At 52.7% G+C, this 20,712-nt stretch overlaps 1 protein-coding gene across 4 annotated transcripts in view; it reads left to right on the top strand.

Moving 5' to 3' along the window:
- Positions 1 to 9,619: 9,619 nt before the first annotated feature.
- FAM3C (FAM3 metabolism regulating signaling molecule C) overlaps positions 9,620 to 20,712 on the top strand; it is a 50,939-nt gene continuing 39,846 nt past the window's right edge. Inside the window, exons 1-2 of one of the 4 annotated variants that reach the window (XM_072764908.1) lie at positions 9,626 to 9,734; positions 10,305 to 10,451. The gene's annotated coding sequence lies outside the window, so the exon portion shown is untranslated. Of the gene's footprint in view, positions 9,744 to 10,304; positions 10,452 to 20,712 lie in introns of all 4 variants that reach the window. The other 3 variants (XM_072764909.1, XM_072764907.1, XM_072764906.1) reach the window with 3 other exon arrangements.

Here is a 20,712-nt window from a genome sequence, read left to right as displayed (position 1 = left end):
GAGCATCGTGACAGCAACAGGCCCTGTGGGGGGTGCGGCCGCCGGGAGCCTGGCTCGGGGACCCGCACCCCGCAGTGCCCTCTCCCGCTCTCCCTCCTTCGGAAGGCCCCGGACACAGCCACTAAAAGCCGGTGTACGACGGGCCAGCCTTCTGGAATCTCCCATGCATGACCCGTGCCTTCATTTGTACGGATGTTTGCAAAACTTCACGAAGGGGAACCTCTTCCAGGCTGACGTCGAGGGCCGGCGGAGGGAGGCCTATGACTTCCTGCCTACGACTCTTTGACATCGTGAGCCCAGCAGGCCGGCGGACCCAGGCGTGGGCACCACTTCACTGTGTCAGCGGGAGGAAGGGAGGCCTCCCGCTGTCCCCGCAGCAGCTAAGTCGACGGGACGCTGCCGCACCTCAGCCAACGAGGAGCCCCCCACTTCAAGCTCCTAGTTCACCCGGATGCACCTGCTGTCTGCGACGGCCCTCCCAGCCCCCCCCCTCCTCCACTACAGGGTGTTCCCCTCATTCCCTCCGTGGAGGCGCCTGTTAGCGCCAGGGCCTGCTTGCCCGGGGAGTCAGTTCCCTGCTGTTCGTGAATAAACTCATTTTTTTGATAGTTAAACAACTGGCGATTTTGTTTTTAAGGTTCACAAGGCATTCCTTGTATCTACGGTCTCTAAGCTTTGGCGGGTGTTTTCCCCACGATGCGATTCCAAGGCCTTCATAGACGTCGCGGGGCGTGGCTCAGTTTCCCCAGCGTGCTATGACGTTTCTACTAGGAGCTCAAGGGAACGTTCCCAAAAGGATGAATGAATACGTTGGTTATTGCTCATGGTAGTAGGTTGAATGGCACCCTCCCCCCAAAAGAAGATACCCCCCTGCCCTAACCTTTGGAACTTAGGAAGGTGACCTTTGGAAAAGTCGTAGACGTAATTAAGGGCCTTGAGATGAGATGACACTGGTTTACCCCGTGGGGTCAAACTCAATGACGAGCGTCCGTGTAAGACACGGGAGAGGAGAAGACACAGAGAGAAGAGGAAACGGACAGGTGGGGACAGAGGCATTGACTGAAGTGAGGCATCCAGGGAAAGCCTACGTGTCCCAGAAGCTGGAAGAGGAAAGGGGGGGCCCTCCCCTGAGCCTCCAAAGGGGTGCACCCCGGTCCTCACCTTGCACCCAGAGTTCTGGCTCTAGACCAGTGAGCGGAAGGGCCTCTGGGTCGGAGCCCCAGGTGCGCAGCGGCGCTACGGCCACGCCAGGAACCTAGTCTGTCCATCTGGGTCTCGGGCCCCTCGTAGGGAGTTGTCTTCTATCCCATCTGTACGCAAAGGGGAAGCTACAGAGGCAGGTGCCCCGGGCTCCCTGCACGACGTGTGCTCTGAGTTCTTTAAACCGGCAGGTGCAAAATTCCTCCCGCCCCTTCAGAGACTGACCGGCATGATTCCGGGAACCCGCAACGCTGTCCTCCTCCAACCGTCAAAAATGCCTCCCATGTATTCTGGGACATTTATTTTGGGGTCACTGTAGATTCACTTGCAGCAGTGAGAGGCAACGGGGACATCCCGTGTACCTTTTACCCAGTGTCTCCACGCGGTGACACCTTACGAACCTACAGGGCCGTGTCCAAGGTCTCCAGTTTTAGTTGCGCTCATGTGCACGTGTGGAGTCAGTTTACATCACTTGACCACCTGCGTTGGTTCCTGCATCTCACGTGTCAGTCATCACAGCCCAAGCACAGGACTATTCTGTCACCTCGATGGTCCTTCGTGTTGTCTTTTTATAACCACGTCCACCTCCTTCTGTGCCCCGCCTGCACCCTTTGTCCTTGAGGATAACAGATCGGTGAATCGCAAGGGAATTGTGCTATGTGGAAAAAAGCCAATCCCCAAAGGTTACATATCATATAACTTTATTTATATAACATGCTTTTTTTCTTTTTAAGGTTTTACGTATTTATCCATGAGAGACCCAGAGAGAGAGGCAGAGACCCAGGCAGAGGGAGAAGCAGGCTCCCTGCGGGGACCCGATGCGGGACTCAATCCCGAGACCCCGGGGTCACGCCCCGGGCCGAAGGCGGGTGCTCCACCGCTGAGCCCCCTGGGCGTCCTATGTAACATTCTTGAAATGACAAAATCACGGAGATGGACAACAGGTCCCGGCTGCCGGGGGCCGTGCACTGTCCTCAAGGTGGAGTTTATCTACGTATAGTCAAGGGACTCGCAGGCATCCTATACAGGGAGTTAAATTTTTCATGCAAAATGTTTGGGGAAATCTGTTTTTGAGCCTGGGGCCATCCTGATGCCGGGAACCCTGGGTCGCTGCCTGGGGAGATGCACTAGGGTGCTGGGGGGGACCCCTACACGTGTAACCGCACCCCAAGCCCCACGGTGGGCCAAGCCACGCACCACGCAGGAGAGGCTCCGAGAGAATGGGCAGCTTAGCTGAGGCCACAGGGAGGGAGCAAGCATGGGCCTCTGGGTTTCCAGGAGAGGGGGCCTTCTGGGGACCAGCCTGAGCCCCTTGGAGGGTCCGCAGGCAGGAGGAAGGCCGTTGCTCTGGGCTGAAGGCCGCCCAGCGCGGGGAGGCCCGGGTGGGCCCGCGGGAGGAGCCGGGGAGCTCATGGGGGCCTTGCAGGCCAGGGGACCAGGGTGGTGGGGATTCAGAATTCTCTGGGACCACCGACCGTGGGAGGGTCTCAGCCCCATCTCTAGAGATTCCACCACTGAAGAAAACCCAGACCAAACCCAGAAGTCTGCGAAGGAATTGTTCTCGTTCCGACCCCAGGGCGCAGGATGGCCTCGACGGCCTCCCAGCCCTGCCGGCAGCCCCTCCGCAGCCGGTGACCCGGGGAGCCAGGGCCTAGCTTCCTCCCTGACTCCTCATCAGCCCACCGGCCCCGCCCAGGACTTAAGCAAGGACAGCATCGGGAGGGCCGTTCTGCGGGGACAGAGGACACGCGGAGTCGGCGGGAGGTGACATTATTTTGGAACCTCCAGAAACTGAAGGTTCAATTTCCCACTCTTGGGTTTTTTGGTTTTTTTTTTTTTTAAAGTGAAGTGAGCAATTTCTCTGGCTTTTGCTTCATGAATAGAGATGGAAAATTTGACTATTGGATAGAACTCTACAAAATACCAGATGCTCTATTTGAACAGAACTTCTCGGGGTAAATAAATTACACTTAAAAATATGTACCAAACCTCAGGGAGGCCACAGTTCTGCAAGAAACATTTCAAAATAAAAGTGAAAAAAAAAAAAAGAAGAAAAGAAAAGAAAAAAAGAACAGCTAGGAACACACAAATAACCTTTCAAATGTAATCAGGATACAAACTCGGAAGAGCTCAGATGTGGTGTCTTTAGGAAGGGCTGGGGTGAGGGTGGGGAAAGGGCAGTAGAAATCGGCCTGAAATGGGAAAGACGGCTGGGGAAGCAAATCTGGGTGGGAAGGTTAATTTTGGTTCCCTGCTTAGGTGGCGGGTACATCAAGGAACGGCCGTCGGCACGGACAGCCTTGGAGAAATCCTAGGGTCCGTGAGGCCCGACGGGCTACGGCTTCGTCTGGGATTCCACGGTTGTCAATCTGGCTCCTTGGAATTCTTACAAAGATGCCAACAGTGCATGGGATGGGTTTCGTTTCGTTTTAGTTTGTCTGCTTTGCGACTCCTGGATTTCTCAGGTCGGCTGCAATCTTGGAGTGTTGCTGGATTACCCTTAGTGACCGTGAAATCCAGCAGAGGACAGACGTTAACGGGATCCTCAAAGGTGGACGGAGTTTTGTCACTCGTGTTCCCAAGGCCTTGCTTTTCAAAGCAAACACCGCATTCCAGTTGGATGTAACCAGAGATCTTAACGTTTAAAAGAAACACCCGTCGCAGTGAACCCTTTGGCGCTTAGCCTAGAGGGTTCCCACCTTCGGTTCTTCCTTTTTTTTTTTTTTTTTTAAATATCTTTTATATTTTAGAAATTAATTTTTATTGCAACATTTTTCAAATTCTAAGCAAAATAGTCAAAACACCCAAAATGAACACCTAAATATTCATTTCAGTTTCAAACAGTCTTCAAAATATTGCCGTTCATTCATCCATTCTCCCTTACGGTTCTTAATCAAAGTTGAGATTGCAGACGGAAGCGACTGTATTTTAGGGAAACACAGACTTTGCTCCACATAGATGCTCGGTTGCTTCTTCTCGGAGGACTTTCTGGTGGACTCTTTTTTTTTTTTTATGGGATGTGGAAAGAAGTGTTTTTGGATGACTTCATGTGAGGCTTATTCATTCGTTTATTTAGAATTCTATGAATGTCAGGGGTGTAGTCACATTTTCCCATTCAGTGTGTGGCAGTTAGAAAAGAAAGTATTTGGGCTGATCCATCATTTTTTTTTTCACCTTTGCTTGGCCTTACAAATACCTAATGGACTACGTGTGTGTTATGCGTCTGCAAGGGACGTGATGTGCGTGTGTGTGTGTTTAGGCTGATCCATCATTTTTTTTTTTTTCACCTTTCCTTGGCCTTGCAAACAGGTAACACTGCCATAGGAGACTTCAAAAAGTAGTTTTTAGATTCTGGCGCTGAATCAGAAATTTTCCTAGGAGGTAATATTTTATAAGACAGAGTAATAAATGATTCTTCTGAAGAAACCACCAGTGATCTTAATAACTGTTTATAATACACACTTGTGCATGATTTCAGGAAGAGGGAAGTCACTTTGTAGTCATGGTTCCAATACGTATTTTAGATGTGGGTTACCATAGTCACTGTATCATTTAATATGATTTATCACCAAGACGAAAACGCCAAATTTCGCCACACTGGAAGACCTACTAAAAAGATCTAATCCAAACCAGAATCTCCTAGGGAGTAAAACCAGGAAGATATTTAAAAACCCAAATTTTTATGGTATCTAGAGTTTTCTTGTACGTTGCCATAAAAAAGTAGTAATAGATGGAAAACCAGAGTCCTTCTTTAAGCAGAAACATGTGATATGATTTCACTGTATCTTACATACGTTTTATAATGTAAAAACCCACTTATTTTGTATAGACTGGGTGCTTATGTATCAAATATAGTGTCATGAAATCTAGGAGAATGCCGGCTTTTAAAGTACACTGATTTGCTCATAAGAGGCATCTAAAGTCAACCTCACAGGAAGAGAAAGTAGGACGGTACCTGTCACGGACTGGAGGGACCATGGAATGGGGAATTATTGTTCAATAACTACAGAGCTTCAGATTTTCAAGATGAAAAGAGTCCTGGAGATGGATGGTAGTGTGGGTCGCACAATAATGTGAATGTACTCGATACGACTGGGCTGTGCTCTTAAAAATGATTAAAATGGCAAAAATGTGTGTTAAAATCGTAAATGTACATCAGATGTGCTATGGGATCTGTGGGTATTCCAGCCTTCTAAAACTTAACTATTTTGCCCTCACAGGTTCCTAGAAAATAGAAAAAAAACACAACTATTGACGAACAAAGAGGGTTATGTTTTAGCTCCCCCCAAAAAAGAGCACGGTGACCCCCGAGCTGAGAACCCCTCACTGACGGGAAGGAGGATGCTTTTCCTTCCCCCACGACTCTTACGCTTCTTTTTCACGGATGTACCCCTGCACACGATACCCTTGGGCAGTCACTATTTAAGATACAAAAATGATCATCTGGGAGTCTCCAAGGTCCTCAGAAGAAAGCCTTTATTGCGTCCTTGAATTTGAGTTCGGGTGTCCAGGCGCGTCACGGCCGGGCCCCCTTCGGGGATCCCTTCATTTCCTCGTGAGAACGTCGGTAAAGCCAGAGAAATGTCAGGGCTGCAACACAAAAGGCAGTGAGAGCGGGGACAGGCCTGGGGACGTGGCCCTGGGCCGGGGCCTGTCCTTGGCAGGAACACGCGGGAGAGGAAAGGGGGGGCACTTAGGGCGAGGCATCTAGCAAAGGGCCAGCCGGCAACCCCGGCCTACACAGGCTGTGAGAAGCCCGTCGGGAAGCGTGGAGTCCGCGTAGACAGACACCTAGGGCTCAGCCGGGGTCAGCTGGGGACCGTCCGGCCGCGCAGGAGGGGGCCGGCGGGCTGCGAGGTGACACTAGCGATGCGGGGCCTACACCACCAGGCCCACGCGGCCCGGAGGCCTGCGGCACATTTCTGGGAGCATTCTGGGGGCTCCAACTCACACCCGGGTGGGTGGGATGTTACCCAGACAGGCATCAGATTTGACGCTTTTATTCTTGTTTTTATTATTCTACCTCTGTTTCCCGCCCCCCCCCCCCCCCCCCGATATTTTCAAAAAGCTACGCAAGTTTCTGGCCGCCTCTCTACGGGGTCGACGTTATGATCCAGTATAAACATGCCTTAATATTTCAAAGTAATCCTACTCCCAGAGCTGGTCAGCTTTGTTGTTGTTGTTGTTGTTGTTGTTTTAACAAACTTTTCTTTCCACGTTTCAGTTTTCTATTGCTATGTGAAAAAAAATACTACATGATTCGGCAACTCCAAACAACAGCAAACAGCTATTTCCCAGGATTCTGGGAATCCTGGTCTGGTTCTGGTCTCAGCCAGGAGGCTCCCAGGCGGCACCGTGTGGGGTCACTCACGGGGTGCGCTCCGCGGCCCCGATGACTTCACTCCCACACCTCGGGCAGGGTGTCTGGGGTGGGTCGTGCCGCCCGAGGTCTTGGTCTCTCTCTGCGGTTTCTCCTTCTCCAGGAGCCTCGTCCGACCGTCCCTATATGGTGACTGGCTCCCAAGGCAGTGGAAATGAAAGTTCCAAGGCTCAGCAGTCACACAGCATCGCTTCCAGCATATTCTGTGTATCAAAAAAAAGTCCCAGGGCCAGCCTAGGTTTGAGAGCCAGGCACGCAGACTGTACCCCTCGACAGTAAGAGAGGCATGATTTACAGGGATGGGAGGAATTGGACCCGCAGGCAGTGCACTAGTGCAGGTAGACGAGACTGATGCCCAAGGGAATCAAAATGGGTCCAATGTGAGAATGGATCCGGTTAAAGTTCTGAGGCTTTTCATCAAGTTTCTTTTTCTTTTTTTTTTTTAAGATTTTATTTATTCATGAGAGACAGAGAGAGAGAGAGAGGCAGAGACACAGGCAGAGGGAGAAGCAGGCTCCATGCAGGGAGCCCTGATGCAGGACTCGATCCTGGGACCTAGGGGCACGCCCTGGACTGAAGGCAGACTCTTAACCGCTGAGCCACCCGGGCTGCCCTCATCAAGTTTTATATTTAACAATATTATGTAATCTCTATATGGGAAATAGTGTAGTATGTTAGGGCTCTACATAAATCTCTGCCATCATCGAAGAGGAAATGAACTTTTCTTCCCAAGTACGCATGAGGTGGGCTGGGCTCTGAGGCTGAGCCTGTGGGTTCGAATCTCGGCTCTATCACATACTAGCAAGGGGACCTCGGGCAGTTTTCCCTTTCCCTCTCACATTTTCTCCTCTATACTTCTAGGATTGTCCTGAGGATTAAACGAGCTAACATAGCTACGCTACTCAGCAAGGAGCCTGGCACACGGTAAATATGTAATAAATATTGGCTGTAAAAATACAAATTATTAATGCGTATTATCATGTCACATAGCAACAACACCTGTTTGGATTAAACCTCCCAGAGCTGCAAAGAACTCTGTTCTCTGTAGTCTCATTAAACTTAATCACTAATCTTGATTACTTCCTGACTCTCCTACCTCTTGCCAAGTAAAAAGGTAGGTGAAACACCGGGTTGCTGAACAGGTGTTCCAAAAAAAAAAAAAAAAAAACCAACTTTTAACCATTGCAGCTCATGTGAAGAAATATAGTAATATAGTTTACATTGCAACACAGGACACTGTCACCCAGACACCCACCCACACTTGATACAAACGAACAAACGTTTCACGAACCGACACTTAGCATCACCTTGTGCTGTGAATGCTGAAGCTTTTGTCCTATTCCGTTCAATTTGACAACAGAATATTGGTTGTGATCCACTAGTATTATTTTCATGACCTACTGAGGGGCTCTAATCTGTATATCGTGGCCACGGGCACGTAGCCTATTAAATGCAATTTCAAACCACAAATTGTTCCAAGTATGGTTGCTGTAAGAATACGGCCCGGGTCACGTCTACACGGGCCAATTCAGCTAAGGATGGGAAAGCTGCTGCATAAATAAGGCCTGACATCCTTTTCAAGAGGTTTCAGAAATTCTTTCGGTGGGACGGGGGGTGTCTGGGGGGAAACATGTGTACAGTACATGTTGTGGGTTTAGGCACTGTACGAAATAAAACATCTCGGGGAGCTTGGGGGGCTCAGCCAGTTAAGCACTGGACTCCCGATTGCCGCTCAGGTCCTGATCTCAGGGTCCTGGGCCTGTACCCCAAGGGGTTCCCCACTCAGCTGGCCGTCAGCTTGAGGATTCCCTCTCTCTCCCGCTCCCCCTACCCTACTCTCTCTCTTTCTCTCAAATAAATACATCTTTAAAAAAGAAACAAAGCGCCTCATTGTTTGGAGCTGGACGGACCCAGGCTGGAACTCTAGCTGCACAGCTCACTGCCTCCTACTTGCGAGCAAGTCATTCAAACTGGGTTTTGGAGTCTTGATTTTTTTTTTTTTTTTGACTTGTTAAGAGTGACATCAAATAATGTCTATTTTGCCTGAGTCGTGAGCCTTAAGGGAGAACACACCCAGCACACGCCCAAGGGGCCTGCAAGGTCCTGGGCTCCAGGGGGGCTCCAGAGGGCCTGGTCGCCTCCCCCTGCAGGTTCCCCGCTATTGTTTAGGTTCCGTGTTTTATACTTTTGGAGAAAAGCTAAGGCTTCGTGGGACACTAACCATCGTGAAGCCCTGTTAAGCCCAACGCAGTGTAGTCTCCCCGGCCACGTGCTGTCCTGATGGCCAAGGGGCGCTTCACAGTCACCCCGTGCCCCGCACTGCAAGGCCTGGGCCTGGGCCTCGGCAGGAGGGGATGTGCGGGCCCCCCCCAAGGGCCGGAGCCTGGGGCCCATCCAGCCCCGACCCTGGGGCCCGACCCTGGGGCCTGACCCGGGGACCCGACCCTGGGGCCTGACCCGGGTGGCTGGGGGGCTCCGTCTTTGCAGGCCCCGCACACCACGCCGCCTTCCCCTGGGCCCGGGTCCCCTGGCACCTGCCCGTCGCACCCTCGCCCTCACCGCTTCTCTGCAGACTCCTGCCTTTAAGGTCGGGATGCGGTGATGCGGGAGGATGGAGGACCTGGCCTCGCAGTCCCCCTCCCTGGGCCCTGCGGGACCCCAGGTGGCACGTGCAGGGACCCCCGTGCAGGGACCCCCGTGCAGGGACCCCTGGGGCGGCAAAGGGCAAGGGCAGCCCCCCTCCCGGGGCAGCAAGGGCAGGAGGCCTGCAGGGAGGCAAGGGCAGGGCACCCCCCCCCGGGGGCAGCAAGGGCAGGAGGCCTGCAGGGAGGCAAGGGCAGGGCACCCCCCCAGCAGCAAGGACAGGGGGCCCCGGGGCGGCACGTGCAGGCCCCCCCCAGCCCTCCCTTCCCGCGGGCCGCGCGGTCCTCCACCGCCAGGGGGCGGGCGCGGCTCCCCGGCGCGGGGCGCGGGGCGCGGAGGCGGCGGGGGCGGGGGGGGGCGGGGCGGGCTTCCTCCGGGAGGGGCGGGGCGGGGCGGGGGCGCGGAGGAGCCCGGGAGGAAGCGGCGGCCGAGCGGCGGCGGTGCGGGCGGCCTCCGGCAGGACTCGGCGCTCAGAGGCCGGAAGGCCCCGCCGGAGGGCGAGTCGCGGCGGGTGAGGCGGGTGAGGCGGCGGGGGCGGGGCGGGGCGCTCGCCCGGGGCGTCGTGGCGCATCCCGCGGGGGGGGGCGGGGGGCGGAGGCCGCTGCTCCCCCGCTGCACCCCCCTGCGCCCCCCTGCTCCGCCCCTGCACCCCCCTGCTCCCCCGCTGCACCCTCCCCCCTGCTCCCCCTGCTCCCCCCTGCACCCCTCCCCCCTGCTCCCCCTGCACCCCTCCCCCCTGCACCCCTCCCCTTGCACCCCCGCTGCACCCTCCCCCCTGCTCCCCCTGCACCCCCGCTGCACCCTCCCCCCTGCTCCCCCTGCACCCCTCCCCCTGCACCCCCGCTGCACCCCCCCCTGCCCGGGCCTGCACCTGGCCCTCGGTGGGCGCCCCCGCCTGGGGCCTGGGGGGTTGGGGGGGCCGGGGCGGCCCGCGAGGGAGAGGGAGCGCGGCCACTGCTGGGGCGAGGGTGGACCTGCTGCTGCCCCTGCCCCTGCCCCGCCCCCGGGGAGGGGGGAAGGGGGGCTTGGCTCCCTTGCAAAGTTTGAGGTCTCCCGACCTGGAGGCGCTTCTCCTCTCCAGCACGAGCCCGGAGCCCGAGCTCCTGGACACCCGGTGCCACCCACCACCGCGCTGCTCCTTCCTGGCTGCTGCCCGCAGGATTCCCGAGGGGGCCAGGGCTAGGGACCTTACACCTAAATAGCGCACGTGTCCAGCCGAGGGCTCCAGGCAGCGACCTGCCCCCTGTGTGTCACCGTCCCCCACCCCCCACCCCCCTCCGCCGAGTTCCGTGTCCTACAGAGCTGCTGTCTGACCCACAGAACCTTTTTCTCTCCCTTTCCCAGGAATCTGTGGATACAGGTAGGACACTGTAGTACCAGGTTGCTCCCTGGGCGCTGCGCCCAATGCTTTCATACCTGTTGGTTTCCCAACAAGCCAAAGAGTTGGTCCTTTTATCTTTCTTATTTTTGCAGGTGAAAATGGGGGGCTCCTCTAGAGGTTAAGTGAAGGTCGATGGTGACATGGTGACGGTCGATGCGGGACCCTCTTGGGCCCTTCCTGGCCTTGGGGCGCCCGTGATATACTGTTAGATGCTACAGGGTCCGGGAAACATCACTAATATTCATGTTGTGCATTGTACGGGGTGCAAAGGGAGCTCCGTTTAAGTTAGAAAATAAAGTTGCCAGCTTAGGCCCTTCAACAAGAAATGGGCAGAATCCGAGTCCGTTGGGTCTGGGTCACATCATTAATTGTACGTCTTTCTAAAGGCTGCCAGCCTCTTGAGTCCTCTAGCAGTTTACTGAGGTTACCCCCCCACACCCCTCCCCAATCTTATGCAGGTGTTACAAGCTTTGTTTGACAAATTTCCATGTAATGTCTTCCCAGCTCCCGGAAGACTGAGCATTTCTTGACAGTGAAAAGTAAAAAGAGTTCGATGGAGTGACTCTCAACCTGGGGATCTCTTAGAATCAAACACCAGTGAGGCTTTTTTAAAAAAAGACACAGGCCACATTCCTTCAGAAGCCCCAGGGTAGGGGGACTTGGGTTTCAAAAGGGAATCGCAATGAGACTGTGCAAAAGCCACTTTCAGAATGGGCTGAGAGGATACTTTGTTACAATCGCCAACTTTGGATGGCTACCTTAAGCATTAGTAGCTAATATTTCATAATTAATGAAGATACATTAAAAAAGAAGGTGATTGCCGAGAAGGGGCTAAGGGCTAAGAGATTATTGAATGGCAAAAAGTAGTATTGTCAGTCTTGGATCATCAGAGTTTTACCTTTTGGTTTTTCCTCCCCCACACACATACTTTAATCGTATACGGTGTCCCTGTTCAAAAATGTCTATATTCATTTAAAAATATTCAGGTGCCCAGTATGTGCCAATTATTATAGGTATCACGGATGCTAAGAATAAGGCAGCCTGGGCCTGCACAAAGCTGTTTTCTTTGAGGCAGTGAGTCTTTCTCTTTTTTTTTTTCATTTTTATACCCATTTCTTTTTTTTTTTTTTTTTTAAAGATTTATTTATTTATTTATTCATGAGAGAGAGAGAGAGAGAGAGAGAGAGGCAGAGACACAGGCAGAGGGAGAAGCAGGCTCCATGCACCGGGAGCCCGATGTGGGATTCGATCCCGGGTCTCCAGGATCGCGCCCTGGGCCAAAGGCAGGCGCCAAACTGCTGAGCCACCCAGGGATCCCTATACCCATTTCTTAAAGCTGAAAGATGCAAGACCCAAGAACCAACAAATTTTGGCCCAAGGTCGCACAGAAATCCATTCGGCTCAGAGCTTCGCCCAGTAGCAAACATTTGTTTTGTACTTAGTCCAGGAGGGTTCCCTCCTTGGGATCACAAAGCCCGGGTTTAAGCAGTAATTCTTCATTAGGTGCTTCATGAATGGCATTGACTGAATTCTTGAACCCCGTGCAGTGCCTTTTTTTCCCCCCCTTAATTTGGGGAGATTGAGCAAGATCCTCAAGATATTTAAGCTTTAGGAGGTTTTTGTGATTTTTATTCAGCTCCTAAAATACAGTCAGCTGACCTTCTCCCAGAGGAGGAAATTCAGTTTCCACCACTTACCCCACTGGTGTTCTTTCAGTCTCTTTTCCGTGGCCTCTTCCATTTGATTGAAGCGATTCTAAGATGACTTACATGTCCCTGATTTCTTTTTTTTTTTTTTTTTAATTTTTATTTATTTATGATAGTCACACAGAGAGAGAGAGGCAGAGACATAGGCAGAGGGAGAAGCAGGCTCCATGCACCGGGAGCCCGACGTGGGATTCGATCCCGGGTCTCCAGGATCGCGCCCTGGGCCAAAGGCAGGTGCCAAACCGCTGCGCCACCCAGGGATCCCCCATCTCCCTGATTTCTAATCCAATCGCTTTTTTCATCTACTGCTTATTTACAGTTTTACTCTACTGTTTATGATTTTTACAGTTTTACTCTGATTTTTTTTTTTAATTTCCTTCTTTAGGAAATTAAATTCATTTCACGTCAACATTTACCAGTTTTAAGTGTGCAGCTCAGTAGCGTGTAGCACATTCACGGTGGTGTGCAGCCGTCACCGCTGTGTAGTCCTGAGACGTTTTCATCATTTCCAGAAGGAGAGCTCTTGTCCGTTAAACAGTCACTCCCCTCTCCCCGTTCCTTGAGCCCCTGGCAACCGCTGTTCTTTGTGGCCCTGTTGGTCTCCCCGTTCTGGGTGTTCCATACAAATGGGTCCTACAAGAGGTGATCGCTTACGTCTGGCCGCTTCCCACTGAGCACGGTGTTTTAGAAGTTCACCCTTGACAGCGCGTAAGAGCACTGGGGTCACTTTGTGACTAAGTGATGGTCCAGGGACCGATGCATTCCGCGTCTTGTCTAGGCCTCCCCCCGCCGATGACGCCCTGGTGGTGGTTGTGTGCTGGGGAGAAGCAGCTCCGTGGACATCACTGCCGCGGTCGGGTCCCAAGGCGAACTTCATCCTAGGTTCTAGCCAAGTCCAGGCCCAGTAGGGCATCAGGACTGTCATCGCTGCCATTCACCACCTGCAGCGAAGGGATCGCCAGATGTGTCCTGTGGTCGGCGAAGACGGGTTTCTCCACGGGCTCAGAACAGTTGACGCGAGCAGCTTCTTGCTACCTGTGCTTTGCAAACAGCTGCTAAGCCTCGCTCGGCCTTTGGGGTGGGAGCGTTGTGCCTTCCGGGGCGCGCGGACGGCTCTGCTCCTGCATCTCCTCACGTGGGAGGTGCGACCAACAGAATGACGTCCGCTCTGGCTCAGTTAAATTCTGCACACTGCTTAGCTTCAGGCCCAGCCGACGAGCCCTGTAGGGGAATCCTTAAACCTTCATCCGGAGCAAGAACTTGTAGGTGCTCCTCTGGCCCCACGTAACTTAGCTGTAGGACAGGAAGATAGTTTGATTCTAAGTGTGAGCCTTTCTCTAATCCTTTTCTGTTGTTGCAGTTTGTGAACGGGACACTTGCGTGCCCTGCTGAATTTCTTACATTTACAGCGTACTTAATTTTATTTTTGCCGTGGTTCTCAGCGATCCCTACTTCTGCTCTGCGTGTCCTTCTTTGGTTTCCCGGAGGGACCGCGGGGGAGTGAGTGGCTCCCAGCACAGCTGTTGCGCGCACGGCTGTAGAAGTCCGGCCGGCGGGGCTCGCAGAGCTCGATGTCACTTTGTCCTCTGTGTTTGGCCTGCTGGTGCTCTCAGTTACAGAAACCTGATCATTTAATGTCTTCCGCCGGATTATAGCTTTTTACGCGAAATTCTGCTTTGGTAGGTGAGGAAAAACTGCAAGAGAGCGTGGGGGTGATTTTGAGGCGAATACTCTTGTAACCTTTGCAAACAGGAGCTCGCTCTACGCTGTTCCTCGGTCCCACGTCTCCAGACGGATCGACTGGCCGCCTTTCCCTCCTCGCCCCCGCTGCAGACCTGGCCCCGAGTCAGGCTGATTTCCATTCATTGTTAAGGAAAGAATGAAATTCTTGTTTTATGAGTTACCTTTGGGCTTTTCTGGCCTAGATCGGCCAGGCCTCCCCCTCGCCTCTCCAGACTTCTCCGTGCGCCTGGATCTCTGCTGTGCGGGAGTTCTGAAGTTCTCAGATCTGAAGGAGGGTGAGAACCACATGGGGAGCCCATTAAACATGCGGGGTTTTAATCCTCCTGAGGGATTCTGGGCTCAGGAATTTGCAATTTAAAAAGCCCACCAGTAATTGCCGTGGCCCTGCTGTGGGTTTCCTCCAGCAGGGGCTTCAAAGGACCGGATCTGCTGTCTCAGGGCGTCCGGGCTGTTGGGGCTGTTGGTAGCGTAGGCCTAGGCCGCTATTTCGTATTCTGCTCTGGGGGAAGAACGTGGTTGTAGACCTCGTCTCGGTTTGAGACCTGTGAAAACGAGGAGAGTAGTGTGCACCGAGGAATCAGGGAAGTTGTCTCGGGTGCCCGAGGAGCCACAGCCCCTCTTAGGGTCAGTGGTCTAGGAATCCTAGAAGCCACGAGGTACAAGAACCACAGTGTAGCATTTCTTCAGACCTCTCGCCACGTAAACTATTTGTCTACCATGGCATTCGGTGCCGGGTGTCCTCGCCGGCGTCGACTGGTGACGAGGTTTCCACCGATGACTTGTAAAATGCAGGCTGGCAGGGCGTACCGGCCTCCCGTGGGGCCCCGCGTCACCTGCATCCTCAGTCTCCGGGCGTGTACGTGTTGAGAGTTCAGAAGTCTTATTTCTAGCTTCTTTGTACTTGAGTGATTTCCATTTTGCAATTATAGTTCACCGAGCTATTGACGTAACGTCATGGTGACCTCGCGGACGGCTTCGTCGTCGGGTCCCGTGTTTCCCGTTAGCCTCTCCCCTCATGGATGCCGGGCGCTGCCGCTGTGCGTGTGCACCAGCCCGCTCCTCTCCCTGCTGCTGGAGCAGCTGCAGGAGACAGGTGACAGCACTGTGGCTGAGCCGCCCCAGACCCCGGCTCCAGCTCGGGCCGGGCCTCGGTGGCATAGCAGGGACCGAGTGACACGGTGCCCGGGGGTTGGAGCACATCTTTTGGCCTAATGAGGATTCAGCGAAGAGCAACCCCACCTGCTTTGGGTGGTGTCATCTTAGAAAATGAAACATTTGGGACGCCCGGGTGGCTCGGGGATTGAGCATCTACCTTTGGATCGTGAAGTCATGACCCCAGGTCCCGGGATCGAGTCCCACGTCAGGCTTCCTGCATGGAGCTGCTTCTCCCTCAGCCTGTGTCTCTGCCTCTCTCTCTGGGTCTCTCATGAATGAATAAATAAAATCTTAAAAAAAGAAAAAATGAAATCTCCTTCTCAGGAAGACGTTGGCTAGCCCTGTTAGACTTGGGAGAGGAAGCAGAGCACGTGTCCATTTCGTTTCTAATCACCAGAAGTATTTGCAGGAAACGTGGCTGGAGAGTTGTCGACCAACTGAAATCCTTCCCAAGCCTGATACCTCAGGGTCCCGAAGAAGCAGGGACTGGAGCTCCCGAGCTGGTCACCTTGGGCACAGGGCTGTCCCCCGGAAATGCGAAGTATCCTGGCTCCTGGCCGCGGGTGGGGGTCGCGGCTCCCTGCATGGCATCTGTGGGGGCAGAGCCGGTGCAAGAGGGGCAGGCGCGTGATTGGCAGCTCGGTGTCCCAGACTTTGTCACATCCTGGCAGGTGGAGGCCATGGAGGAGTTTCCCGGGCTGTCGCTGCTGTCCCGGCCCCTGCCTGGAGAGCCAAATGGGAGCAGGGTGCAGGTGCTTAGGGGCAAGCGGCAGGTTCGGGTCCCGCGGGGAGTCAGAAGCAGCCTCTGGCTCCTCCATCCGGTGCTTCCCATTCTCTTTGTTCCTTGGCCACCGACAGGGCGCGGGCCTCTGTCCAGGGTAGTTTGGGTAGGACGCGCCGTTGGGGCGCGCAGAGTGCACAGGGTGGCAGGCGGGGCCCCGGGTCCCTGCAAATTAAGACTCTATCCTCCGACCGTCGTCCTGGCTCTGGGGCCGGGATTTCAGTGTCGGCCGTTGCTGCCCAGCCTCACCTTGGAAGCCGCCTTGCGGGTCGGGTGGTCCCGCCTGCCCGTGTCCTTCCCGCGACCACCTGAAGCACTTGTGGGCCTTGGCGATGCACACTCTGTGCAGATCCCGCTCCCCAAAGGAAGCAAGACCTCATTTCTTTGCTCCTTTTTTCTTCTAGTCTAAGGAAGGTTAGTCTGGTCCCTTAGAGACCCGGGATACTCTTCTGTTAGGTGGTCACTTACAGTTTTCCCCTTTAGGGGCACCTGGGTGGCTCAGGTGGCCGAGCATTTGTATCGTAACCTTGGCTCAGGTCATGATCTCAGGGTCGTGGGATCGAGCCCCGCGTCGGTCTCTGCGCTGAGCTTGGAGCCTGCTTCAAATTCTCCCTCTCCCTCTGCTTGAGTGTGATCTTTTTTTCTATAAAAGAAAAAACAGGTTTTTTTTTTCATTTAATTATTACCAGGTTATACCCAGTTTTTAAAGATGTGTAATGTATGTTTGTTCAAGTGTTAGATTCTTTTAAACAGATGCATGTCCTACGATTGAGCATCAGAGTGGCCCGTGAGTACTCCGATGCTCTCCGAAGTCAGCAATTGGATTTTTTTTTCTATTAAGCATTTAGTGTTAATAATGCCAAATTCTGTTAGATTCATAATATTTATGACACACTGAGCCGCTCAGGTATCATAATTTGTTTTTAAATGTTCTGATTCTTTCAAATGAATGCAGCCCTCTCTCACCTCTCTTCATTTTGTTATTGCAAAAATGTATCCAGCCCGGCAGGGGTGAGCTTGCAATAGCATCTGGGTGAGACGGGGTACCTGATAGCAGTTGGCAGCTACTGTATGGTTTTTTGGTTTTTTTTAAGTAAAGATCTTTGAAAGCTTCAATTTGTAATATTATGGGACGCCTGGATGGCTCAGGGGTTGAACGTCTGCCTTCGGCCCAGGGCGTGACCCCCGGGTTCCGGGATCGAGCCCCGGTCGGGCCCCCTGCATGGAGCCTGCTTCTCCCTCTGCCTGTGTCTCTGCCTCTCTCTCTCTCTCTCTCTCTCTCTCTGTATCTCTTATGAATAAATAAATAAAATCTTTAAAAATAAATAAATAAAAATGGTCAAACATCAGATAACCCTCCCTTAAGCTATCACAAAAAGAATCACTTTTAAATACCCATGTAAGGAAAACAGAAGCGTGTCTCTCTTCACCAACATAATTTACAATTAATGAAGTGGATTGTAATAATATTAATATTTATTCACGTCTGTCTACCTGCTGGGATTGCTTTGGAAAACATTCCAAAGTCTAGATTAGATCTGTCTTTGCCGTACATGGACGACCTTATCTATGGGAAGGGAAGGTTTTTCCTTCCTTTTGAAGAGGATCCATTGTGTTCATCGTGGAGTCTATGCCTCATCCCACGGAGAGCAGCTGAGTATGGAAACGTGTGACGGACACGTACTGCACGCGGAATTCAGGGCTGCTCGACTGTCCTACATCTGTAGTCGTACTTCCCCGAGGACAATAGCAGCCTTGCAGAACGTGTGTCCTGCAAGTAACCCTGCAAGAAGTGTTGGAGTATTGGAGAATGGTCTACTTTAAGTCTTTTTTTTTAGTTAAGATTTTTTATTTAGAATTTTATTTATTTATTCATGAGAGACACAGAGAGAGAGGCAGAGACACAGGCAGAGGGAGGCTCCGGTCCCGCAGGAGCCCGTCGCAGGACTGGATCCCAGGACCCTGGGGTCATGCCCTGAGCTGAACACAGACGCTCAACCACTGAGCCACCGGGCGTCCGTAGTTTAAATTTTATTTTTGATTTCTCTCTTATGACCCATGGGTCAGGGTGGCCCAGGAGCCAAGACAGGTTTTTGTGTTTTTAAGTGATTGAGAAAAAAAAAAAAAAAATCAAAGGTAATATTTGGTTACATGAAAACTTTACGAAATTCAAGTTTCAGTGTTCTTAAAGTTTTATCACAACACAACTGGGCCCGTCTGTTTACGTCCTGTCTACGGCAAGTATCCAGCTACGACTGCAGAGCAGAGTGGTTGCTATGGGGACTCTGTGTATGGGCCACGAAACCAAGGATACTTACCATCTGGCCCTTTTACAGAAAAAATTTGCTGACGTTTGCTCTGTTTTTTTCACATAAGTGTAGGTATATTTTGCAAATTGTTTTTATTTTTATTTATTTTAAAGATTTTATTTATCCATGAGACACGGAGATAGAGGCAGAGACCCAGGCAGAGGGAGAAGCAGGCTGCCTGCAGGGAGCCCGATGCAGGACTCGATCCCGGGCCCCCGGGGTCACGGCCTGGGCCCAAGGCAGCCGCTCAGACACTGAGCCCCCCGGCGCCCCTGCCGATGGTTGCCAGCGCCTCACGTCTGTAAACGACTCGGGAACAAGTCACCCCATGACTCTCAGGTGTCCGAGGCCTCCTGTTTTCAGCTTCAGCTCATTTCCCTGGTCGCGGCTCTAAGTCCGAAAGCCTCACGTCCTGGCCCGGGGGCTCCGGAGACCGCGGCTGCGAGGGGATGAGCTTGAGATGCGCGGGGCGTCCCCACGAGCCGGCCCACGGGGGGAGGCCGAGAGGCCCGGGCTGCGGCCGCACCAGGGGCGGCTCCTCCGGTCAGAGGCCTGGGGCAGGGGGGCCGCGGCTGGGGGTTCAGGCCAGGCTCCGGGGCGGTGAGCGGATGCTCCGGGGCCAGGCCGCGGGCGGGCGATGGGAATCGGCGGTGCTCGGGCTCCTCGGCAACACCTCGTGGAGCCGCCTGGAGCGGTGTGGACCCGACGCAGCCGGCACAGGCCTCTCCGGGCTCGCGGCCACTGGCTGTCCTCGTGCAGGCCCGCGGGGACCCGTCTCACGTCCACCTGCTCAGATCACTATTAGCCTAGATGTTGATGTTTCCTTCGGGGAGAGTTGGGCAGAAGGAAGGGGCCGCCTCAGCCCCGGTGCTCGGATGCTCACCGTCCCCCGGCCCCTGCGTGACCGCTGAATGGGCTGAATGAGAAACCTGCCTGTCTCGCTCCCTGTCTGTCCTTCGGGGTGTGCGCCTGGGTTTATTTACAGCATTCTGGGAATTGCCAGATCAGACGTCAACACTGGAACGTCAGGACCGGGAAACTAATGCATCACTTATCCATGTGATTCGTTAATCTAAATTTTCTTTCGAATTCCCCCCCTGCACCACAGATAGAGTGGACCGGGACAGCTGTCTCGTTAACCTTGTGCATGAATTTCCTCTGCAGCTCATTTACTTGCTTTTTCACTTTCGTTTTAATATTTCACCTATCTAGAGTTATTTCCTGGGGGGGAAACACACATCCATGAAATTTTTTTCCCTGCATCTATTTGTTCTTGTTCTTAGAATAGTATCAGGGAATAGTCTTCTTTCTTTCTTTTTCTTTTTTTTCTTTCTTTTCTTTTTTTCTTTCTTCTTTCTTCCTTTAAGATTTCTTTTTTTCTTTCTTTCTTCTTTTCTTTTCTTTTCTTTTTTCTTTTCTTTTCTTTTCTTTCTGATTTTATTTATTTATGAGAGAGAGCATAACCAAGGGAAGCAGAGGGAGAAGCAGACCCCCCGCCCCCCCGAGCAGCGAGCCCGATGCAGGGCTCCATCCCACATCCCACATCAGGTTCATGACCTGAACCAGAGGCAGATGCTTAACCGACTGAGCCACCCCAGCGCCTTGAGATCAGTTTCTTTATTTGATGTATATTTGATAATATATACTGCCCGTAATGATAATTACTGGAATATTTAAAATTGCAATTCCATACTTTTGAATATATTCTTTTACAAACTTAAATTGAAAACATGGGGCAGCCCAGATGGCTCAGCGGTTTAGCGCCATCTTCAGCCCAGGGCATGACCCCAGGGTCCTGGGATTGAGTCCTACGTCGGGCTCCCTGCATGGAGCCTGCTTCTCCCTCTGCCTGTGTCCCGGCCTCTCTCTCTCTCTGTCTCTGTCTCTCATGAATAAATAAATAAAATATTAAAAAAAAACATGAAGAGGAAAAGGATGCTGGTATTAAAATAAGTCTTTGCTCTAAGGGCTTGTCATAGTGACGCCTGGATTAGATCCTACTAAAAATGAAGTATGCTACTTCATTTTTACTTCATTTACTTCATACTTCAAAGTATGCTACTTCGCAGCCTGGCGTGAGCCCTCGAGTAGCACCCAGCACCTGCATCCTAGCCCCATTTCTACAAATAATCTGATTCACGACTGGACACGCAGCCTCCCCAATTTGGACCTCCCCTGCACACCAGAAGTCTGGAACTCAGTACCCGAAGGTGCCGATAAATGCAGAGTCACCGAGAATAACGAGGGGCGGGATCTTCCATTCACACCCTTGATGGCGGAATTTCGTGCCTCTGCTTACCGAAGTTAGGGAGCTAGAGACACAACAGGATCGAACACAGACCCTCCTCTCAAGAGCCTTATGTCCCAGTGATAAGAATTTCTTCATTCAGTGTCCATATTAGTAGAATTCTTAG

The sequence above is a fragment of the Vulpes vulpes genome, chromosome 7 (genome assembly GCF_048418805.1).
Source record: "Vulpes vulpes isolate BD-2025 chromosome 7, VulVul3, whole genome shotgun sequence".
Classification (NCBI taxonomy): Eukaryota; Metazoa; Chordata; class Mammalia; order Carnivora; family Canidae; genus Vulpes; species Vulpes vulpes.
Note: the sequence above shows the minus strand (reverse complement) of the source record. Positions and strands in the feature narration are given on the sequence as shown.